Source organism: Manis javanica, chromosome 11 (assembly GCF_040802235.1).
Source record: "Manis javanica isolate MJ-LG chromosome 11, MJ_LKY, whole genome shotgun sequence".
Classification (NCBI taxonomy): Eukaryota; Metazoa; Chordata; class Mammalia; order Pholidota; family Manidae; genus Manis; species Manis javanica.
Genome location: NC_133166.1, coordinates 43,437,189 through 43,459,862, shown reverse-complemented (window position 1 = coordinate 43,459,862; position 22,674 = coordinate 43,437,189). Strand labels below are relative to the sequence as shown.

Here is a 22,674-nt window from a genome sequence, read left to right as displayed (position 1 = left end):
AATATGGAAACCAATTTACAACCATCTAATATTTAGCAGCCCTCTACCAGGGTGAAATAAAAATATCCCTCTAGAGCCACGTTTCTCTACCTCTATGCTGTTGACATTTTGGGCAGGTTAGTTCTTGGTTATGGAGGTGGTCCTGCCCATTATAGGGTGTTTAGCGACAGCTCTGGCTAGTCACTAGATGCTTCTACCACCTTCATGAGCAATTGTCATAATGAAATTGGCTCCAGATACTGCCAAATATCTGGAGCAGGAGTTGGCAGCAGTGCTCGGGATGTGCTTGTATCCTACCTCATTGAGAACTAGTGAACTTGATCTTTAGGCTTTCAGAGGAACCTGAGGCTTTTTTTTCCCTTAAAACACACACAGTTCAGGTTTTCCTTGTCAATATATTTATTCTTAGAAGATACTGAAAATGTTATTGTTAAAAATATCCATCTATGTGCCACCTAAAAACATCTCTTACTCTGAGTTACATTTAAACCATACTTTAGGGAATGCTGGTTCAGTGTATGCCCTTACCCATTATCTGTGTGCCTTGGTACTTGCTTTAAGGAAAGCTCTTACTATAGGAAAGGAAGAAGAAACCTACTTATGCTACTACCTAATGACTTGGAGAGCTAAAAATTAGTTGTCAAAATCACTTGACCAACTATTTTATTTAATAAATCATTTTATACTGTTCGCAATTTAATTTTTTGTACTGAGATCATGAATCAATTTTTCCCCATACTATTCACAACTCTTTTTTCAGGCCTATTACAGATACTGGAGAGAAATATACTCATTCTTCAACTCCCTCTAGAGATGATAATGCACTTAGGTCTACAATTAGATGTAATTGAAAGTTGTTAGGTGGGGCTTACAAGAAAGCTGTTTTTAGATTTAAATTAATCTTTTTCATCTTTTACTCTGTTTTCTCCTGTGTGGGTAATCTATGGATCTGGAAGTGAAGCAGCCATTTTGCTTTCATGGAATAAAAATCTTGAGAACAAATACCTGTATGATTATACAGAAGTCCTGTTTGCTTTTTTGGGTTCCCTATGGCATCACTGTGCTTGTTTAACAGCCAGGAGGAATCCAGGAATCACTTATACTTGCTTTTATAAAGTGTGTAAAACATTTTTTTTTCTTACAACATTATTTATTGGGTTTTAATTATTTATAGACAAATACATTTTCAGTTGATACAGAGAATAAGACTATCCCTAAAATAAGTTAGCTAAGAGGCAGCTAAATATTCAGAGCAGTAGTAGCCAGAATGTGAACTCATGGAAATATACAGAAATGTTTCATCAATCACTAGATTTTTCATGATTCAAGAAATGGAAGATAGCTTAATAACATCAAATTCTTAAGATGTACTAAGTCTATGTATTATCTAGATTGCTTGCATTATTTGTGTAGTCCACATTCATATGTACAAATATATTTATTTTACTGGAATATAGCAGAAGAACGGAAAAGGAAGGAAAATAACCAACATGTTTCTATGTGCCAGAAATTTTAAGACACTTTAGAAGCACTGTGTTATTTAATCTTTACAAAAACTTTATAACATATGAATAATTATATTTTAGAGAGGATACTGACATTTCTAGAGGTTAAGAAATGTGCCCATGGTTTCCAAGTTAGCAAGTAGAACCAAAAGTCCAGGCAGAATGTTCCCCTCCTAACATTTTACTGAAAGTGCTGTTACTTAGGGGGTCTTGCCTGAGTGTTTCAGCCCTGGGCAAGTTCACTACAGATTCAGTAAGACTGAGAAGTGAGAATAGAACATTCTTAGGGTGAAAGGGTTTATACCCAGCTTTATTCTCCCGATGGTAGGTCAAGAGTCACATCTACATCCAGCAGTTTGCTGGTCCATAATCCATCTCCATCTCTGCCTTTGCCTAGAGCACTGGTCCAAGCTCTACATAGTGACTCAGTCAATAATAGCTTATTGCCTATGGAAGCCATAGTCTGCAGCAGGCCAATTACATCATCAAATAGTTTAGGGTCAGGTGAGGATCCTGGCTATAGGAACTCCCATTTTCCCTGCACCTAGACTTTCAGGAGGGAATGTGGCTGTGCTAACACCATGATTTTAGTCCATTGAGGCCCATTTTAAGTATGACTGCCAAAAATGTAAGATAATATATTTGTGTTGTTTAAGTCACCAGATGTGTGATAATTTGTTAGAGGAGCAGAAGGAAAATAATACGGAGACTAAAGAAACATGGAGATAACTGAGGGATTCACTGCAGTAATTAATTAAAGAAGTAACAGTGGCCTGGAGTAAAGTGATAATAGAAGAGATGGTATACAAATGATTGAATTATAGATAATTCCTGGTATTTTGGAGGAAAATTATATGAGTTACAAGTGGATTTTGTGTTAGATGTAAGATAAAGATTGTAGTCAGGGATAAAGTGCAGCCTTTTAGCCTGAGATACTCAAAAGAAGATGTTGCCATTTATTGATATGTGGAAATTCTGGGAAGAGATGGAGGAAGTGCCTTTGAACATCTGAGTGAGGTTGTCAAATACCCCATTCTCTTTTCCAGTCTAATTTCAGGGATGAAGTCTGGGCTTGAAAGATAAATTTATGAGTAACCACTTGTCTTGCCAATGGGTTTCAGCCCCTGGAAAGTTCACTATGGATTCAATGAGACCAAAGTTATGAAAGTGGAATGTTCTTGGGTTGAAAGGCTTATACCCAACTTTATTCCCACAGTGGCAGGTTAATCACTAGAATCCTGTCCACTCAGAGCAAGTCTGCATGCAGCAATCTGGTCTCTGCCTCTGGACCTCTCTATCAGTGCAGCACTCCCCTGGGCCTCTCTACCCCTGCAGCCATCTCAGTCTCTGTCCTTGGTGCTGCCACCACTTCAGTCTCATGTCTCCTCTCCTGCATCCTTGCAGTCGTGCCACTATGTCACCCAGAGCTCTTGGTGGAGCTCTTTATAGAGTCAATAATGACATATTGCCCACACATGTGTAGTGAGTTAGCCAACCAGGGCCAGGTGGGAATCCTGGCCACAGGAACCTTCACTTTATCCCCACCACTTTTAAATGACATTTAAAGCCAGGACAGGGGGAACTATCTTCAAATGGAGTAAATAAAGATAGAAAAGAGGCCTAAAATTCCAATTTTCAGAAACTAATTTTAACAGAGAACTAGCTAAGGAGACTAAGAAGCAGCAACAAATAAGGTAGGATAAATGAAACAAGTGAATGTGATGGTGTGGGGAAAATGGAAGTTCCTATGGCCAGGATCCTCACCTGACCCTAAACAGCTTGATGATGTAACTGGCTTACTGCTAAGCTACTGCGTGCACACCCATAGGCAATAAGTAATTATTGACTGAGTCACTATATAGAGCCCTGACCAGTGCTCTGGGCAGAGGCAGAGCCGGAGGAAGATTACAGACCTGCAGACTACTGGATGCAGATGTGATTCTAGTGCTCGACCTATTTCCAGGAGAACAAGCTGGGTAATAAACTCTTTTACCCCAAGAACGTTCCACTGTCATTCCTTAGTCTCACTGAAACCATAGTGAAGTTGCCCAGGGCTGAAACCCATTGGCAAGACAGATGAGCAGGCTAGTAAAGGACAGTAGGAAGAGGACTGAAAAAAAATGTAGCACATGTTAATGAATAGTTAATATGAGGACTGAGAAATTACTAATGATTTTAGCAATGTGTGTGTCATTTGTGGCCTAGTGTGTGGAAATGGAGTTTCCTGTGACTGCGGATGTGATTCTAGTTCTCAGCCTAGCACCAGGATAATAAAGGTGGGTATAAACCCCTTTACCCCAAGAACATTCCATTGTCATTCCATGTCTCACTGACTCCATAGTGAACTTGCCTGGGGCTGAAACCCTTAGGCAAGACTGTAGGTGAATATGTTTTATTTTTTATCTGCTTCTAGGAAAATGCCTTTTCCTGCATTTCTTGTCTGTGATCCCCTCCTCTGTCTTTGAAGCCAGCTGCAGAGCATCTTCAAATCTCCTTGACTCTAAGTCTCTTGCCTCCACTGTCACTTATAAGGACCCTATGATTACATTGGTCTCACCTACATAATACAGGCTAATCTCCCCCATCTCAAGACTCTTAATCATGTCTTCAAAATCATTTTTTGCCATTTGTAAGGTGACACATGGGGACCATTATTCTGCCTACTGCAGTCCTCTACTGTTTATTTTTCACTCAGCTGTCAAGAGTTCTCTGCCTACACACTGCCTCTCTACTCTTTATTCTTTGAATGTGCCAGACTTTGAGCTTGATATTAGCTGTTTTCTCTTCTTGAAACTCATCTATCCAATATATTTCCATGACTTGTTTTTTCCCTCACCTTCTTTAAGTCTTCACTATAATGCTATCCCAGTGAGACCTTTCTACCCGCCCCTCACCCAAGTCCCTAATTCATTTCCCTGTCTGATTTTTCTTGAGGGCACTCATTACACTAATATTCCATATATTTTACTTAGTTGTTTTTATTTATACCAACACAGGTAAGAATGTCTGAAACATAGTAGGTACTTAATGTGCTCAGAGTATTCTGGATTTAATCAGTAAACCAGTTTTGAAATCTAAATTTGCCTGATTTAAATTTATGGTCTTTCACCTGCATGTATTCCTCAATGGTCAGTTTATAAACCATATCAAGTAGAATTACCTGGAGGTATTTGAAATTCAAATTCCTGTGCCTTAACCAATATATATAATGAATTTAAATTTTCTTGCGATAGAATTTAGTAATCTACATTTTAATAAGAATTCCAGGTGATTCCTATGCATTCAGAAGTGTGACAAACCATACAGCACACAGAAATTATGGGGAACACAGTTTTTGTAGTATTTTAGTGAGTATTTTGGGTATCCAGTGTAGTTTTCATGAGGTAAGTAATATATAAAACTACTTGTTTCCTCACTACTCATCCAAGTTAAATACCATCAGAATTTGGGAGTAGATATTGTGTTCTCTTTCTAGAGAATATTTTTTGTACTAGAGAGTATTGCTCTTCCTTCTGTTGGTGGAAGAGATTTCCACAGAGACCTGAATCACAAAAAAAGTTATTGGCAAACTTTCTGTTTAGGACCAGAGAGTAAATGTTTTAGGCTTTGAGGGCCACATGCAGTCCTATCCCATATCATATTTTGCTTTTCTTCTTTTTAAACCCTTAAAATATAAAAATCATTCTTATCGCATGGTCTGTTAAAAATCAAACCAGGCCATGGACTGAATTTTATCCAGGGGCTGTGTTTGCTGACTCCTGTCATAGAGCATTAAATGCCTTTTCTTGTGACCCGGGTGTATGATCTGTGTGAATAATTGTATTTAATGTCTAATTTTACACTCTGATTCACCATTGTAACATTATGAAGAGCTGTTTCATGGGAGAATATTTCAAAGATGCACTGGAGAATCATCTAAGTGGGTTTTGCTCTTTTTTTTGTTTATTGGGGAAGATCTGTCATAGAATCTTTAGAAAGAGTTAATGGAATTTGCAGTGTTCTAATAAGATGTCTGATTCTGTATTCTTGTCAGTCATTCAGGGCAGGATGAGGTCAGATCTGCTCTTGTTCCAACTCCCATCCTTGTGTTTGGTATCTCTATACTTTTTCAACATTCATTTTTTACAAACTTCTAAGTTTAATATCACTAAGTTGGTGTGTCAGCGATTACTTTGATGTTTTACATATTGTACCACTTCATTTGCCATAGCTTCAAGCATAACTGGCCTATATTGAAAGCAGAGAGCATAGTTGTGTATGCCTCTATGCATGGTGTTTGAACAGGGTTGGAGAGAGAGGGAAGGAGAGAGATCAAAAGACCTGTATCCAGGTAGGAGAAATTGTGTTGCCCCACTCATATACTCTATTCTAAAATTTCCAGTATCTCTCTTACTGGTTGGCATCCACATTTCCCATTGCTGTCAGTGTCTAGTGGCCCACAGTTACCTGACTGCTCCAAAAAACTGACCTTCACTGACTATAGTGTTTTCTAACCCTGCAAGTTATATTGACCCCTCTCTTTGAATAACCCAGAGCCAATGATAGATTGTTACAGAGAAATAAAGGGGAATCCTCTGACTTCAAAGAGCACAACAGTGCTGATCATTTTATTCCCAGATACCTACCTCTGTGAATTAAGCCAAAGCTAAGCATTTCCTGAAACCGTATTGTTTCTCAGCTTTTTACCCTTCATTGTTCTGCTTTGTTCTTTTACCTATAGGTTTTTAATTTTCTTTTTTTCTTGGCAAGCACTCTATCAGTAAATAAATTTCGAAGGAAATATGATCTTCACCTCTGTTTCTAGGAAGTGTAGCTGAAAAGAGTAGGTGCCAGACATGGCCCGGGGAAGCCAACTCTAAGGATAGGATTTTGGAGCTGAATGGACCAAAAAATCTCAATAAGGACACTGTCACTGCTGGTGAATGGAGTTTTGATAGTCCTTAGAATCCACAGCAGTGTATCTGCCACGATGTTTAACCTGTAGTGAGTTTGACACAGTTAGTACAGATACTAACTGTAACTGTCAGTCCCGTAGTACCTAACTGTAACATTGATTAGATGTTAAAAAGAGTTTGAAAAGCATGGGATAATGAGTAACTATTATACAGTCTATAATTCTATGTCTGTTACTAAGTGCCAGTGATTTACTGAAGAGAAAAATCTATTAATCCACAATTTAAAGCAAAATGTTAGATTTGGTGAGCCTCCTCTACATCATTTAAAGAGACATCATCTCTTGCAATTTCAGTACAGATAGACCTGAAAAATAAACCATATAACCTACCTGTAAGATTGATGAGATGTTAAAGAAAGATGCATTCTCAGTGGAACCAAATTCAATATGCCAAAATCCATAAACTAATAAGGAAATTGTGGGATTTGAAACCTGGGGTGGAGAAAAGTATGTAGATGAACCGGAAAATGAACACTTAGATACTCTTAACCCTTTTGTGTGTATGTATAATCAATACATCATCCAGACCAGAAGGGCAATCAGGGGTCCTCTGCCTCAGTGTTTTTTTCTGGAGATCATTAACAGGACATGATGAGTCTAGGGGCAAGACATTTTTGTTCCTCTGTGATACTGTGCTCTGGTAGAGATGAATCCCTGAACTAGAACATCAAGTGGATGTGTAGCCTGAAGAGATCATTATAAGCTAGGTTGTGTCAAACCCCAAGACATAAAGTATATTGAGCCCAGATGTAATAGATCATAAGATAAAAATAGCACATATGGAATTGGGCTTGAATAGATCCAGAATATGTAAGGTAGTTGCTTGAACAAATTGCTCAGCTCCTTATATTCCTATCACTCTTCTGTCAATGCATCTTGCTCAGTTTACACATATTCTCTGATGTGGTATTTCTTATAACAATATTTCAGAATAAGTAAATCCCAGACTTGGTTCAGAGATGGAGTATCTACCGTTTGTTGATGTAAATGGCAAATGAACTGCTGTACCTCTAAAGCCCAGCTCTGGATGGTGCTAAAGAAACAGATTAAGGGAAAATTCTCCAGTGGGTATAACTTGGTCAGTGTACTTACATATACACTTCATGTAGAAAATAATGTAGCCAAGTTACTGACATATTTGAGCCTATGGATGGTGAAGAATAGTTTTGATGATTGAGCACAAACCAGTGAGGAGCAAATTTAGTTTAGGGAAAAATAAATTCGACAAAGAAGCATATATCTTCTTACATTGAATACAAGGGGTATATATCTATGGGCCTTAACTATATGCTTGACAGAGAACATATCCTGTGGAAAATGTACTGTATAACTAAGTGGATGTGATCACTCATCCAACTGACATGAGCAAATAGTGTCTTTGGACACTTTATTTGTGCAATGGACTAATGAATGAAGTAGCCATGGTAGCGAAGACAGAAGTGTCACATGAGCCCAGTAGCATGGAATCCCTCTCATCAGGAACAATCTACTCTGTATTACTGTGTATACCATAATGAAGCTTTTGTTCCATAGTGAACATCAGAAAAAGTATCCAATCAGAATTTTGTCCCCTCATTTGGTGGTTGCTGTTACACTTTCTCAGGAAAAATGCTGTTTCAGGATTCTTGCCACTCCTTTTTTGTGGGTGCATAGTGGGGAAGAGAAGAGTTATAAGAAGGAGCAAATCCTCCACATACCTGCAGCCCGCAAGGGCTCCACACTCACCAGCCTACATCTAGTCTTCCCCTTGATACATAAACCATTCTGGCTAAGTTCTTCCATTTGTGTCTGGCTGCATCCTTTCTCTCTCCTTATATTTTGGGCTGGATGGTTGCCCTGTGACCTCAGCTCTCTGACAGACTCAAGAAAAGTTACGAACTTGCAATCTGTTGACATGACTTCTTTTTCTTTTTGCTATAAGGGTGGGTGCAATTCTCCTTCCACTTATTCCTAAGCAGAAATCAAAACTCTATATGTTTTCTTTAGTTTGCTTTATACCTGAAATATGAGTATGTTTCACAAATGCAATATAGTTTTTCAACAAAAAGAACATATTGCCAATGGATTTCTGTGGCTTCCACCATGTGAATCTTATAATTCTCTACTTAATCCTTAAGAAGATGTTATGTTTTGGGCTTTACTCTGTAGAATCTTAGATATATCAGATAACTCAATGCTCTTCTGGTCACAATTGTCTATAAATGAATATTTATCAACAATTGTAATTATTTATTTGAATGGTCTTATATACTCATATCCTCCATTGTCTGTTTTTAATTCAAAGGAAGAAGTGAGAGAAAAGAGAAAGAATGAAAACAAAGAAAGAAATGGAGTGAAAATGTGAGACTTAAGGACAGAGTCCAACTTATTTTCTCAGTAATAACCATCTTTAGGTAAATTAAGAAACTGAGCTCCATCTGCTTTATATGTGTAATGGTGGAAATAATACCTATCTTACAAAGCAGTTGTTGGAGTATATCTGATCTTCTGTATTAAATTCACTGTACACAGTGAGTGCTAATTCCCCCCCCTCTGTTTTTTAACCATACTAAATCTAGTAGAAATGGAACAGTTAGAAAACAATACTTAATTCCCTTTGAAATTACCATTCTCATCTAAAGGGGATTTTAAGCTAGATTATCTAAACTGATCTGGGGCAAAGATGTTGTACCTGGTAGTAAAATCACCTATGAAACTGTGATTTTGATTTTTATCTGTGGATTTTTTTTTTTGGTTTGCATGATTGGTACAACCTCTGGGAATACAAATTATTAAGACATGATGACTAGAAACGTGATGAACTATTTTGTTTTGTATTTCCCATGACTGCAGTGATAGTAGAAGGAGAAAACATCCTGCATGACTATGCATTCAGATAGGATTTTTAACTTTCATCAAGTTCCTAGGGTATTACCTCATGAATTCATAGCAGTATTTAAATACATGTTTGCCTCCCAGGGACTTCTTTTTTTTTCTCCCCCTCACAAAGCTTGGCTGATTTCTGAGCATTCTCTACTTCTGCATATGTAATTGTTGCTTGGATAAGTTCTGTCGTAAGATTATTATCAATATCTTGCTCAGTTTGTAGACTGCTGGAACAAGTTTAGATAAAAGTAGCTAAAAAAAACTACCTTGCTCTTTATTTCTTTACCTACATAATACTTCATGTACCATTTTGTTTGCTGTGAAACATACCCTTGATTACATACTGTAATGAGCTTCTTGTAAATATTATAATTATAATTTATTTTATTAAAAATGACTAGTTTTTGTAATGCTGACCTCTGATTAAAGCTTTATATTGAAGACTTACTGAATAATAATAAACTGCCATCATGATAATAGTTATTCCAATGCAGAAATAGTCTCATGTATGCAAGCTTATAAATTAGTCATATATAATGATGAACTAGCAGAAAGAGATATCAGGAAAACAGTTCCATTCACAATTGCATCAAAAAGAATAAAATACCTAGGAATAAACCTAACCAAGGAAGTGAAAGACCTATACTCTGAAAACCATAAGACACTCATGAGAGAAATTAAAGAAGATACCAATAAATGGAAAAACATCCCATGCTCATGGATAGGAAGAATTAATATTGTCAACATGGCATCCTGCCTACAGATTGAATGCAATCCCTATCAAAATACCAACAGCATTCTTCAATGATCTAGAGCAAATAGTCCTAAAATACGTATGCCACCACAAAAGACCCCAAATAGCCAAAGCAATCCTGAGAAGAAAGAATAAAGCAGGGGAGATTATGCTCCCCAACTTCAAGCTCTACTACAAAGCCACAGTAATCAAGACAATTTGGTACTGGCACAAGAACAGACCCATAGACCAATGGAACAGACTAGAGAGCCCAAATATAAACCCAAGCATATATGATCAGTTAATATATGATAAAGAAGTCATGGAAATACAATAGAAAATTGAGAGCCTCTTCAACAGCTGGTGTTGGCAAACTGGATAGCTATATGCAAGAGAATGAAACTGGATTTTTGTCTAAGCCCATAAACAAAAGTAAACTCAAAATGCATCAAAGAGCTGAATGTAAGTCATGAAACCATAAAATGCTTAGAAGAAAACATAGGCAAAAATCTCTTGAATATAAACATGAGCAACTTTTTCCTGAATGCATCTCCTCAGGCAAGGGAAACAAAATAAAAAATGAACAAATGGGACTACATCATGCTAAAAAGCTGTACAGCAAAGGATATTATCAGTAAAACAAAAAGGCATCCTACAGTATGGGAGAATATATTTGTAAATCACATATCTGACAAGGGATTAACATCCAAAATATATAAAGAACTCATATGCCTCAACCCCCAAAAAGCAAATAACCCAATTAAAAAATGGGTGGAGGATATGAACAGACAATTCTCCAAAGAAGAAATTCAGATGGCGAACAGACACATGAAAAGATGCTCCTCATCACTAATTATCAGGGCAATGCAAATTAAAACCACAATGAGATATCACCTCACACCAGTTAGGATGGCCAACATAGAAAAGACAAGGAACAACAAATGCTGGTGAGGATGCGGAGAAAGTGGAACCCTCGTACACTGCTGGTGGGAATGTAAACTAGTTCAACCTTTGTGGAAAGCAGTATGGAGGTTCCTCAAAAAACTAAAAATAGAAACACCATTTAACCCAGGAATTCCACTCCTAGGATTTTACCCTAAGAATGTAGGAGCCTAGTCTCAAAAAGACATATGCACCCCTATGTTTATCACAGCACTATTTACAATAGCCAACAAATGGAAGCAATCTAAGTGTCCATCAGTAGATGAATGGATAAAGAAGAGGTGGTACATATACACAATGGAATATTATTCAGCCATAAGAAGAAAACAAATCCTACCATTCGCAACAACATGGATGAAGCTAGAGGGTATTATGCTCAGTGAAATAAGCCAGGTGGATAAAGACAAGTACCAAATGATTTCACTCATCTGTGGAGTATAACAACAAAGCAAAAACTGAAGGAACAAAACAGCAGCAGACTCACAGAACCCAAGAATGGACTAACAGTTACCAAAAGGTAAGGGATTGGGGCGGGTGGGTGGGGGGTGGAAAGGGAGGGAGAAAGGGAATAAGGGGCATTACAATTAGGACACATAATGCCCTATGTGTAGCAGGATGCACAGGGAAGGCAGCATAAGCACAGAGAAGACAAGTAGTGATGCTATAGCATCTTACTACACTGATGGACAGTGACTGTAATGGGGTCCTGATAATGGGGAGAATCTAGTAACCACAATGTTGCTTATGTAATTGTGTATCAATGATACCAAAATAAAAATAAAAATAAATTAGTCATATATATATATATATATATGACTGGTATCAAAACTAAATATGTTATTACATGAATTTCCTCTCATTATAGAGAATATAGTAGAGAAATTAAAGAAGTAAAAATTTTAAAAAGTGGAAAGCTCTTTTACTATCCTAATATAATTATTTTCATTTCATGTATTCATTTTTGTACACTCTCCACATTTTGAAAGACAGAATAATGACCCCCTAAACACAATACTCACATACTATACTCACAGGTGTAAACATCACCTTACATGACAAATGGGACTTTGAAGATGTAATCAGGATTATTGATTTTAAATAAGAAGATTGTCCTATGTTATCTGGAGAGGCCCAATCTAATCTAACATGAGATCTTAAAAGCAGACAATCACTCATCTAGAGAGGAGAGGAAAGAAGAAGAGGGGTGAAGCTGAAGGAATGATTCAAGTGTGGACTCATAGTTTCTGGTTTTGAAGATGAAGTAAGGGGGCCACGAACCAAGAGATGTGGGTGGCTTGTAGACACAGAACAATGCCAGATGACAGGTAGCAAGGAAATGGGGACCTTGGTCTTATAACCATGAGGGATTGAATTCTGCCAACAACCTGAATGAGCTTAAAAGCTTAATCCCCTCAGACACTCCATCAGGAAGCAGGCTTGCAGTTACCTGTCTTTTAGAGTGATGAAACTTAGTGGAAATTCTGATCTTCAGAATTGTGAAGTCATTAATCTGTGTTGTTTTAAATGGCTGAAGTTGTGGTAATGTGTTACAACAGCAATAGAAATCAAGACAAAACAGATACCTGCATATGGTATTTACACAGTTGCAACCATCATGTATATGGAATTTCCACTTTTTAAGTCAATAACACTTTCCCCTGTATCTGTGGGGCTTTATAATTATGAATGTCTATGCTGGACTACTCTGTTGATGTTCCACAATTCATTATGCCATCTCTTTATATTATGTCTTTGTGTCATTTCCTAATTATATGTCTGTTTACCTATTTATCTATTTATGGTTTGTTGTATTGGAGATAAGTGTATAATAGATTTTGAACACATGTACACACACACTTCAGGAACAATAATAATACATACATGGCTTTTGCTAGGTATTTTATCTTTTCATTTATTTATTTTTCTAAAGGGAGTATACCAATTTAAATAGTGTCTTTGAAAACTTATATGATGTTAGAGGTGTTAAGACTATACAAAAGTCACCTTGTTTACTTATGTAACCTGGGAGTCTGGTTCACTTTCAGTGTAGAAGGGAGTCACAAAAGTGTTTTATTGAATTTCACTCTTATTTCATTTCCCTCTCTAGGATTTACTAAATCTGACTCTAATGTGGGCTCATAGCCTTTATTTCTCTAGTTTTAAAATTATATGTAAAACCTATATATGGCAGAACTACTGAAGGAAATATTAAAATTGATAGAGTTATATTGAATTTCAAACTCTCATATAAGATGGTAGAATGACATTCTCCTTGCCACCATTTTGAATGTTTTAATGCTGTAAAAATGAAGGTAGCGCAAAGAGTATCCTGACCCTATATATACTTTATAAGAGAATGAAGAAGAACCTGTTTTATAATATTTGAACTCTTTCACCTACTTCTAAAAGACAAATGGATCAAGAGAGTAGAAAAGCATATTGGAGAGAGGTTTATTTAGATAGCTGTTTCTGTGCTATAAGTCCCCTTATGGAGAAGGATATAAGGGGGCTGCCATCTGTCCCCTCGTTTAGTGAATAGGCTTCAGAAGTCCCACATGATTAGGTTTGAAATATGTTTCCTATAGTGATGACACAAATACCTGATGACTGACACAAAAACCTAAAAAATTAAAAATGGTCACTAACTGAGTCAACCTCCAGTCCTGAGAAACCTAAATGACAAGGCTTTGGTGTAGTTCCCTCAAAGTAAGTCTGTATTGGGATTACCAGCACTGCCAGCATTAGGAAAGGCTAAATTGGCCCAATTTGAGTCTATGCCCTGAATGCTATGCTATTCTGTTTACATGAAGTACTTAGTAGAGAAAATTTTGTATCATGGAGTGGTTAAGATAGAAAAATAAGTAATTTAAAGAATAATATGTTCTGTTAATAAACTGCAGAAGCATATCAGTTACAATTTTGGTAGCAAGAAGCAGTTGGGGGGAAATCGCTTATTTAAACAACTAGATTGAACTTCAAAGTTAACTGTTTGGAGAACATTGAAGATGGGTATGTTGAAAAACCTTCCTACTGAGAAATTTTGTGATATTTCCAGTTTTCTTTAGGATCTCCCACCCCTAATCAATTACCCTAATCATATTCTCACATCAAAGTTTAATCATAATTTTAACTTTTACATATATTTACTATGTAAAAAAGCAGACACATCATGAGATTTGATGTTCATTACACAGTACACAAAATCCTTTGAATTTGGCTGCTGGACATTTAATTGGGCCTTCTCACTGGCTAAAGACCCCTTCTTCCATCATCCTTGCAGAACATATTGTTAAAATCCTTAACTTTTCAAGAGTACAAATAGATACACACAAAACAACAATCAAGTTATGTTCATTGATATTGTACCTTTTGCTTTGAATGACTTTTGCTCCCCACACAAATTGTCCCTGTATAACTGCTCCTTGATTAAGGGTTTCCATGTAGGAAATATTTCAAGACTCTTTCTGACTTTTGTAGATGGCCCCTTTTGTGAGATTAAGGCATTCTATATATATCACTTAGTAGAAGTTTTTATAACCATTGGTTAATTTATGTTTCCAATATTAAATTATGATCTATGAAGAAAGAGAATGGGTTTTTAGAAAGTTGTGTGCTCATGTTCATCTCAATACCTGAAACAGAAAAGGAATTCAATAAATAGGGGGTTATTATAAGGTTTTAATGGGTTAATATATGTAAAATACTGAGAGCAGTATATGATACAGTATAAACATTGTGTAAGTGTTGTTTTCACAATTATTAAAGGAAATAATATAGTGCATTAAGGACTACTCAGATTCAGTAACCCTAGGACCAGAGGTGAAGATGCCAGAGAACGTTGACTGATGAATTAGAAATACAGGAGATGTGAACAAAACCCTCTTTCCACTTCTGCAATCTCGATGTCAATATCATACTAACCCCAAAGCAGCTATTGATCCTCTCAGTGGGTACACTGATATGGAAAACTATGATAAAATTGCTAACTTTGTTGAACATGATTATACAAAATCTTGAAATCAGTGGGCCCCGTCAGGGATGGACTCTCCAACCTATAATCTGAACTTCTCATATACAATACAGCGTATATGATTTAATGGTGTTATTCTGTAGCTCATATTGGTTTATCTACCAAAATAAGGCCTTTTTAAAAGCATAAATTGTCAGCTCCTCAAAGGGAAAAAGTTATGTTCTTCTCATTGTTTTATTTCCAGTATATAACACCATAGATTCTCATACACTTTTGTACTCCACATAAAATCTGTACTCAAATATGTTCCCATAGAACATTTATTCTTACATAATTTGTTGAATGTTCCAGATATGTTTAAGGCATTAATATTTATCAAGATACTATCATCAGCATGAATCAAATACTAAAGACATGCTAAATAACTACAGCAAAGACAAAGACATGTAAATTCTTGAAATGTGTTGCTTTGCACATGTTTATAATTTGTTTTCATTTCTGTTTTTAATAAATAGATCTGTCATGCATGTTTAAAGTTCACTCTTATTTTGTTTCCTCTTAGAATTAGATTCAGCAAACCTTAACATGGCTGAAAGCTTTCTTGAAAGCTAAAAACCTTAAATGATTTTTTGACAAGTGATGGAAAAAATATCATGTCACTGTTAACTATTCTTTCTCTCCAAGGATATAAATAGGCCTTTTAAATGTTGCCAGACATGTATTTTTATGTTACTACACAGTGTAAGATCTCACACTGCAAGAAAAGTTATTTTCACCATAGAACAGAAACTTTCTTAAAATGGTCCTTTAGTTAGCATTTAGCCACATCAATTAGAGGTTGCTGTGATGAGACTCAGAAGTTCCCAAATTCCTTGATTCAGTGTGTATAGGGGAGTTTGGGGGAGGCAGGGTCAGAGGGCAGTAGTCAAACTATTATATCCAAGAAAGAGAACATTTGTCAAAATATTTCACTTTTCAAACATTTCTGGCATTGTGAAACCACAACTTATACCATAATATAATACAAATAAGAATGCTTTCTGAAGTCTGTGCTAAAAATCTATGGCCATCTGTTATCCTAAATATTTCTTTGAGTAACAGAATGCAGTCTTCTAGTGGACCACATGCGTGGTTCTATTTTGTCTTTCACCAGTATTCACATGATGTACAACTGAGGAATGCATATCATCTCTCATTTGTTTAAACACCCCAGTTCTGGGGGCTGCACACGCAAGCCATTAAATGATAGACTATATTTCTCCTTTCCCCTGAAGATTATTGTTGTGCACGCAATTTGTTGAGAGTATTCCTTTTTGTTATCAGTGCCAAATGACAGTAAATGTTCATTTCAAGTTATTTTTAAGCATTTTAAATATTAAATTACATACAGTAAAATGCACAAATCTTAGTATAAAGCTTGATGAATTTTGACATGTATATACACTTATATAACCATTGCCCAGAGCAAGATATCAAACATTCTAACTTTTTATGGTATTCATAAATACTCATTTTCTGTTACTGTTGGAAATTGGGAGTTGTTTTGAGAGACTATGCCATAAATTAAATATCTCCTGACATACCACAAAAGTATGAGTTATAAAGACTAAGATTTAGGAAGACAGGTGCCCTTCCTTATCAGTACAGTGTCCTAACTAGACAGTTGAGCTAAACCATGTTATAGTGGCATGCTGAGAAAGCAGAATTTAAGGGCAGAAAAGTTGAAATCTGATTACATCTCAGTTTGGCTTCTCCCAGTAAAATTGGGGGTGTTTTAAAGACAGCTATACAGATAGAACAAGAATTTCCATTTCACCTTTATAAAATAGTTAATAAAATAGCTATTCAAAGTGAACACATAGGAAACTTTTCTTAATGAAATACAAAAAGTTTCTGAGCTTTTTCTGTGTCATCTCTTTTCCTGAAGTATTTAATATCCGTTTACTATTCAGCTCTGTACAATATAGTCATCTGTACATGTGTGACTAAGATTTTTCAGAACTCATTTTTCAAAATGCAAATATTTTAACTTTTAATTAAAAAATAACTGTGTTTTGACTTTGGAGTTCTTCTTTGGTAAGAAATTTTGAGCTTTTATGATTGTCTCTTCCTCCTTATTGTTTTTGGCTAGTCTCAGTGTATTTGTTTTCAGTTCTCCATGTATTTTTACTAATGACAAAATTAATACAATACTGAGTTCTTGCAGTTGTGTTTAGTTTGAAATTTGAAACATTTTTAATCAAGTGGTATGTTATTTCTTTATTTTGAGACCCAGTATGAGGAATAGTTAACTGATGGAATAACTGAGGAGAAAAAAAAAGCCTTTTTCTTCCTTTTATAAAATACAGTAAAATTAAAATATATATGAATTTCAAAAAAATCACAATCACTACTTAAATACCTACAAAGAAACTTGAAATCAATGTGTTTTCTTACATTTGATAGACGGTTTGAGAAAATGGTGGTAGCTGCTGAAAGGCTGGGAAGCCTGGAGTTGATTACATTTGGTATATATTTTTATATAAATCACCTAAATGATTTAAGTATTACTTCATTATCCCTTGTGTCATGATTTTGCATCTCCATCTCACCTTTCGGACTCCCCTACATATTATTAATTGATGAGAGATCTGACAAAAAAATTAATAAAATATAGTTGAGGGAAGAAGAGGAAACACTTCTTTCCTTTACCATGTTAGTAATAAAGTTGTGAGCTCTACCATTTTCATCCATGCATTTCATACCAGATTTAAAGTAGAATATCATGAAGAATAAGAATGTGTTTTCCTGGAAAAATCCAATGCCCAGTATTTCTATAGCAGATAGACATGATTAGAAGATGAATAAAATTCTTTCTTTCCTTCTACTTTGATAAATAATCATTTATGGTGACCTGGGTGTTCAGGTTTTGATTTAAAATTCTTACAAGGAAACCAGGGAGTTCTACCCAGAAATATGGTTGAATAGGGAGAGCTGACTGCAGACCCTAAAACATTAGCCTGCCCAGTTCTTCATTTGTTGTGCCAAGGATGGCTTTAAGAGCACACTGTAGACCACTTGGCCTGCATATCCAATCTCAGTTCACAGTCCTTTAAAAGCACCCTTAGGCATTCAGTTGCACACACCAGAAGTGCTGTCTACTTTGGGAGGATAGAACTGGGGAAGAATCTTAAACAAGCTATAGAAGGAGCCATGAATCTGTGTGCAGGGCATTGTAAGCCCAAGTACCAGTCAGTGAACCAGAAGAAGGTGAGGAAGAGCTCCTAGGTTTTATATACCCTCTGCCCTGTATACTCCTTTCTCCATGGAGAGGGGCACAACAGAAGGGCCAGAACAGTGCCCCTTGAGGTTTAGAAAGCAGAGCCGAGGTCTCTCTTGCTTTGGGCCTAAGGGCAGTTTTACAGGAGGACCTCAGATTAATATATCTTTCTTATCAATTGTTAGCCATTTGCTCTTAGATAAGTGACTTAACCACTCTAATCTCTAATTTAAAGCCAGAATAATTAGATTTGAACCTCTGCTCCATACCTAATTGCTATATAAATGTGGACAAATTACTTAATCTACAAGATGTAAGTAATAATGGTATCTACTTAGGGGCTGTAATAAGGATTGAGTTCATTTTTATGAAGTGCTTAAATAGTGCTTAGCACATGGTAAGCATTGTAGGTATTTGCCTAAAGTAATAAAGTTTAACACCTAAACGTGTTCTTATATCCCTCATGGCATGGTTGCAAGGATTAAAGAAGATAATCTATGCAGTTCTTAGTCAAGTCCTTGACTCACAATGAGTGCACCAAATTATAACTAATAATATAATACAACAATAAAGAAGACATTGCACTCAAAATACACATTGTAAGATTAAAAATCATAGGCTTTTTACATTTTTACTGTTCAGTAGCTTAAGAATACATTGAGATTTTACTTTTAATAGCCAATAATACTGCATTTTATCCTAGTGTTGCTTTTAAATTCCAAGATATACTTCCCTTATATTTCATTTAATTGCTTTTTATGAATATTATTCATGTGATAAGGAACCAATCCATTGTCTTAGAGCATGAGTGCTTGCTCTATGTCCAAATTAGTGTGAAGGTATGAGGAGTGTAAGAAAGCATCAGTCAGATACATGAGCCCAGTTTTTTTTCTCTGAAGCAATATTCTATGCACAGTGACAAATACTTAATGAACTAATGTTATCTTCACAAAATAGGTTCAAGTCATGGTGAGTTGATATATTAAAGTACATGTCCACTGCATTCTTCTATAATTTGGTTTAGATTTGAACTTGAGAACTAATAACTTTATTTTCTTTGGTATTCATTTCTTGTATTCAAACTGAAGAGAAATGTTTCCTGATTTAATATAATAGATGGCAATTTGTCACCTGGAAGTTTCAGTATTTCCCATTTACTTTAAATGAATGTTCCTAAGAGAATTTATAAAGATGCATGTAAATTTGGAAAAATACCGTACTCATTGAAAATCCTAGATTAAAATATCATTCATAATTCATGTGATAGAGATAGAGAGATGTGTTATACCCCCATTTAAAAGCTATTTAGAAAACCTTACTATGGAAATAAATTACTTGTATATGCAGTGGTTGCTGATTGTGTTTAAATGATTCAACACTAAATTCTTAATAAGAGTATCTTAAATTATTTATTAGACATTTATATGGATCTAAACTTACACTTTAGTGCTTTTACACTTAAACTCTTTTATAAATATTCAGTCTAATAGTCCTTACTACCAACTCTTTTCTTACATTTCTTAAGACCATTATCTCTCTGTCTCCAATTTAGGGGAAAAAATATATATATATATGTATATCCTAGTAAACTCCAATTTCCTTTGGAAGTCATTAGTCAAAGGGCACATGGATAGCATTTTGAAATATAAAAAGGCAAAGATAAATTGAGACAAAAGATCTGTTTCAGGAAAATAAGGACTTACCTGAATCTCTAGTATGTTATAAAAAGTTCATATTTTAGAGCTTCATAAACATATTTAAACACCTTTTAGTTTAAACTTTTAGCCACCTTGAGACTTATACAGCTCTCCAAGTACAAACTTTTTAGAATTCTTGCATATAATTTAATTAATAAAAAATGACATCACCCCAATAAGAAAAAAGTTAAGTGCATATCTTTTTTTGTATCATTAATCTACAATTGCATGAGGAACATTATGTTTACCAGACTCGCCCCATCAAGTCTCCCCTACATACCCCCATTACAGTCACTGTCCATCAGCCTAGTAAGATGCTATAGAATCACAACTTCTCTTCCCTGTGTTGTACAACCCTCCCCGTGCCTCCCCCATGTACATTATATCTGCTAATAGTAATGCCCCTTTTTTCCCCCGTATCCCTCCCTTCCCACCCATTCTCCCCAGTTCCTTTCCCTTTGGTAACTGTTAGTTCATTCTTGGATTCTGTGAGTCTGCTGCTGTTTTGTTCCTTCAGTTTTTTATTTGTTCTTATACTCCACAGATGAGTGAAATCATTTGATACTTGTCTTTCTCCACCTGGTATTTTTTTTTTTTCCACCTGGCTTATTTCACTGAGCATAATACCTGATAGCCCCATCCATCTTGTTGCAAATGGTAGGATTTGTTTTCTTCTTATGGCTGAATAATATTCCATTGTGTATATGTACCACATCTTCTTTATCCATTCATCTACTGATGGACACTTAGGTTGCTTCCATTTCTTGGCTATTGTAAATAGTGCTACAATAAACATAGGAGTGCATATGTTTTATTCAAACTGGGCTCCTGCATTCTTAGGGTAAATTCCTAGGAGTGGATTTCCTGGGTCAAATGATATTTCTATTTTTAGTTTTTTGAGGAACCTTCATACTGCTTTCCACAATGGTTGAACTAATTTACATTCCCACCAGCAGTGTAGGAGGGTTCCCCTTTCTCCACAACCTCTCCAACATTGGTTGTTGTTTGTCTTTTGGATGGCGGCGATCCTTACTGGTGTGAGGTGATATCTCTAAGCACATATCTTATTTGGAAACTTTATGTCCAATATTTCTCAAAAACTTTGTAAGAGTAAAATAGTTTAAAACTCTCAAACCTAATATAGTGTCTGACTAAAACAAAACAAAATAATCCTCCACTCCTCTCCTGTACTTATTTCTACTAGAACTACTTTTTCTCAATATTTGAATGTTTATATGCTGTTTTCTCTATTTTTCCTGAAACATTTATTAAATTGCACATTAATATATAATGTAGAAAGATATATATGGTAGAAAAAATATATTTATGACATATATGGGAAATATATATAAGTTCACACATACATATGCACATATATTTTTATATCTATATGAAACAAAAATACTCATCTAGATTATACTTAACTCTTAGGAAATAAATTTGAAAGCTTACATAGAGACTGACTTCAGATCTCAAGTTTCAGAATAAAATGTTGATAAATATATTATTTGGAACCTGTCATTGCTTAGGAAGTTCCTGCTTATTTTCAGAGCAAGATACTTGCTTTATTTTCTAATTTAAAGTAATAGTTATATATTAGTTAAAATAATGCCTAAAAAGTGATTCCCAGATGTATTATGGCTGAAACATAATTTGTGCTTGTTTATTATTCATACACTAGAGAGGTGGTTCTTCAGTTGGTTGATGGCTTTTCTCCATTTCTAATGTCACCACATTAAGTGGCCTATACTTTTGCAGTGCTAGTCTGTGTTACATAAGTGAATGAAAAGAGTCTACAATTTGAGGAGTTTTGGCCAGCCAGTGCAGAAGTGGCTCAGTCAATTTCCTCAGATTTGGTTGGTTAGAAATCAGTTGCATGGCCACACCCAACTGCAAAGGAGGCTAGGATATGGAATATAGCAAGTGCTCAAAAATAAGAAGAAATAGATTGAATTTTATTTGCAGTGAAAAAGACATAAGAAATCTGAGGATGTTTTAAAGTAACAAACTACTGTTAAATGAAAATACTTCTTAACTTAGTAAGAGATATATATATATATATATATATATATATATATATATATATATATATATATATATATGGCCTCATAGTTTCCCTGAGTTGATGTGGATATCTTTATAAGAATAAAGAATGACAAACAAAATTTATGTCCATGATTTAGAGGCAGCCACTTGAAAATTAATTAAATGTCAATAAATAGAAAAGGAATAGCATGAGAAGATTACCACAGCGTGAGGAAAAGGTTAATTCGAAGATAATAGTATGAGGAACAAGAACTGCTGGGAGGGAAAAACAACCATTGTTGGAAATACTGACCTCTTCGAAAAACAAACTTAACGTTTACATGCAGTGTGTTCACATAAAAGAGCAGAGCAACTTCAGATGATTATGCTTCTTGCACACCACAGACTGAGGTACACATGAGTCTGAAATCCCAACTAGTCTGTGATGGCTAACAGTGTGTTGGGGGAAACACTAAGTCGGCTGGGAGGAAGGGGAGAGCATTTTCTTCGCAAAAGCACTCCTCTCCTGAACACTGGAAGGAAAGGTGTGGTGGAAACTTTTCTAATTTATCTGCCTAGAGCAGGCATGTCTCCAGGTTGCAGAAATGCCCCTGTAGGCTAGTGGAGACTTTAAGTAGGGTGGAGAAGAAGGATGAAAGAGAGGTCGATGAAGATTCCAAGTGGACGTGATATCCCTGGGGAAGGTCAGGAAATTCCAAGATAT

The 22,674-nt window shown here is 35.7% G+C and overlaps 1 long non-coding RNA gene across 1 annotated transcript in view; it reads left to right on the top strand.

Moving 5' to 3' along the window:
- The window catches only part of LOC140844256 (uncharacterized), a 115,827-nt gene that overhangs the window by 16,730 nt on the left and 76,423 nt on the right, over positions 1 to 22,674 (top strand). The window contains exon 2 of the long non-coding RNA XR_012122406.1: positions 8,744 to 8,799. This is a non-coding gene — a long non-coding RNA (uncharacterized lncRNA). The remainder of the gene's footprint in view (positions 1 to 8,743; positions 8,800 to 22,674) is intronic.